The following is a 3,232-nucleotide window of genomic DNA, read 5'->3' as shown; positions in this document are numbered from 1 at the left end:
AAAACAGCCCCAGCCTGTTCAGCCTCTCCCTGTAGCTCAGATCCTCCAACCCTGGCAACATCCTTGTAAATCTTTTCTGAACTTTTTCAAGTTTCACAACATCTTTCCGATAGGAAGACCAGAATTGCATGCAGTTTTCCAACAGTGGCCTAACCAATGTGTTGTACAGACACAACATGACCTATCAACTCCTGTACTCAATACTCTGACCAATAAAGGAAAGCATACCAAACACCTTCTTCACTATCCTATCTACCTGCGACTCCACTTTCAAGGAGCTATGAACCTGCACTCCAAGGTCTCTTTGTTCAGCAACACTCCCTAGGACACCGATTCCTTGTGGCACTCCACTGGTCACAGGCCTCCAGTCTGAAAAATAACCCCCCACCACAACTCTCTCTCTTCTACCTTTGAGCCAGCTCACTATCCAACTGGCTATTTCTCCCTGTATTCCATGAGATCTAACCTTGTTAATCAGTCTCCCATGGGGAACCTTGTTGAACGCCTTACTGAAGTCCATATAGATCACATCTACTGCTCTGCCCTCATCAATCCTCTTTGCTACTTCTTCAAAAAACTCAATCAGGTTTGTGAGACATGTATTCCAAGCACAAAGCCATGTTGACTATCCCTAATCAGTCCTTGCCTTTCCAAATACATGCACATCCTGTCCCTCATTTTCCCTCCAACAACTTGCCTACCACCGAGGTCAGGCTCACTGGTCTATAGTTCCCTGGCTTGTCCATACCACCCTTCTTAAACAGTGGCACCACGTTTGCCAACCTCCAGTCTTCCGGCACCTCACCTGTGACTATCGATGATACAAATATCTCAGCTAGAGACCCAGTAATCACTTCTCTAGCTTCCCACAGAATTCTCGGGTACACCTGATCAGGTCCTGGGGATTTATCCAATCTTACCCATTTCAAGACATCCAGCACTTGCTTCTCTGTAATCTGGATATTTTGCAAGATGTCACCAGCTATTTCCCTACAGTCTATATCTTCCATATCCTTTTCCACAGTAAATACTGATGCAAAATATTCATTTAATATCTCCCCCATTTTCTGTGGCTCCACACAAAGGCCGCCTTGCTGATCTTTGAGGGGCCCTATTCTCTCCCTAGTTACCCTTTTGTCCTTAATATATTTGTAAAACCCTTTGGATTCTCCTCAATTCTATTTGCCAAAGCTAGTCTTATGTCCTCGTTTTGCCCTCTTGATTTCCCACTTAAGTATACTCCTACTTCCTTTATACTCTTCTAAGGATTCACTCGATCTATCCTGTCTATACCTGACGCATGCTTCCTTCTTATTCTTAACCAAACCCTCAAATTCTTTAGACATCCAGCATTCCCAATACCTACCAGCCTTTCCTTTCACCCTGACAGGAATATACTTTCTTTGGATTCTTGTTTTCTCATTTCTGAAGGCTTCCCATTTTCCAGCCGTCCCTTTTCGTGCGAACATTTGCCTCCAATCAGCTTTCGAAAGTTCTTGCCTAATACCGTCAAAATTGGCCTTTCTCCAATTTAGACCTTCAACTTTTAAATCTGGTCTATCCTTTTCCATCACTATTTAAAAATTAATAGACTTATGGCCGCTGGCCCCAAAGTGCTCCTCCACTGACACTTCAGTCACCTGCCCTGCCTTATTTTCCAAGAGTAGGTCAAGCTTTGCACCTTCTCTAGTTGGTACATCCATATACTGAATCAGAAAATTGTCTTGTACGCACTTAAGAAATTCCTCTCCATCTAAACCTTTAACACTATGGTAGTCCCAGTCAATGTTTGGAAAGTTAAAATCCCCTACCATAACTACCCTATTATTCTTACAGATAGCTGAGATCTCCTTACAAGTTTGTTTCTCAATTTCCCTCTGACTATTAGGGGGTCTATAATACAATCCCAATAAGGTGATCATCCCTTTCTTATTTCTCAGTTCCACCCAAATAACTTCCCTGGATGTATTTCCAGGAATATCCTCCCTCAGCACAGCTGTAATGCTATGTCCCATGTTCCTAACCATGCCCAGAGTTCATCTGCCTTCCCTGTTAGGCCCCTTACATTAAAATAAATGCAGTTTAATTTATTAGTCCTACCTTGTCCCTGCCTGTCCTGACTGTTTGACTCATTTCTGTTCTCAACTGTACCAGTCTCAGATTGATCTCTGGGTCCCACATCCTCCCAAGCAGTATGAGCAAATTTCCCTGCCAGTATATTCGTTCCCTTCCACTGGGAGTAATCCAGATAATACTACCCTTGGGGACGTCCTTTTTAAATTTCTGCCTAACTCTCTGTAATCTCCCTTCAGAATCTCAACCTTTTCCTTTCCTATATCTTTGGTTCCAATGTGGACAATGACCTCTTGCTGGCCCCTCTCCCCCGTGTGTACATTCTGTACCCTCTCGGAGACATCCTTGATCCTAGCACCAGGGAAACAACACACCATTCTGCTTTTTCTCTGCTTACCACAGAAACGTCTGTCTGTTCCTTTGAATACAGAATCCTCTATCACAATTGATCTCTTAGAAGCCGATGTACCCCTCGTTGCATTAGAGACAGTCTCAATACCAGAAACTTGGCTGTTCGTGCTATTCGTGCTACGTTCCCCTGAGAATCCATCACCTCCTACATTTTCTAAATCAGCATACCTGTTTGAAATGGGAATATCCACAAAAGACTAGGTGCGGACCTCTCTTCCCCTTCCTGGAGTTAACCCATCTATGTGACAGTATCTGAGACTTTCCTCCTTCCTATAACTGCCATCCATCACATACTGTTGCTGTTGCAAATTCCTCATCACTTCTATCTGTCTCTCCAACCGCTCCATTCGATCTGATAAGATTCGCATCCAACAGCATTTGTGGCAGATATAATCCGCAGTAACCCTTAAACTCTCTTTCAACTACCACATCTGACAAGAAGTACATATTCCCGCCTCAGGCGACTGACTGTGTGGAGTTTGCACATTCTCCCTGTGTCTGCGTGGGTTTCCTCCGGGTGCTCCGGTTTCTTCCCACAGTCCAAAGATATGCAGGTCAGGTGATTTGGCCATGCTAAATTGCCCGTAGTGTTAGGTAAGGGGTAAATGTAGGGGTATGGGTGGGTTGCGCTTCGGCGGGGCGGTGTGGACTTGTTGGGCCGAAGGGCCTGTTTACACACTGTAAGTAATCTAATCTAATCTAATCTAATCTAATCTAATCTAATCTAATATCACTGCAAAGGCCATTT

The sequence above is a fragment of the Chiloscyllium plagiosum genome, chromosome 6, assembly GCF_004010195.1.
Source record: "Chiloscyllium plagiosum isolate BGI_BamShark_2017 chromosome 6, ASM401019v2, whole genome shotgun sequence".
Taxonomy (NCBI): Eukaryota; Metazoa; Chordata; class Chondrichthyes; order Orectolobiformes; family Hemiscylliidae; genus Chiloscyllium; species Chiloscyllium plagiosum.
Note: the sequence above shows the minus strand (reverse complement) of the source record.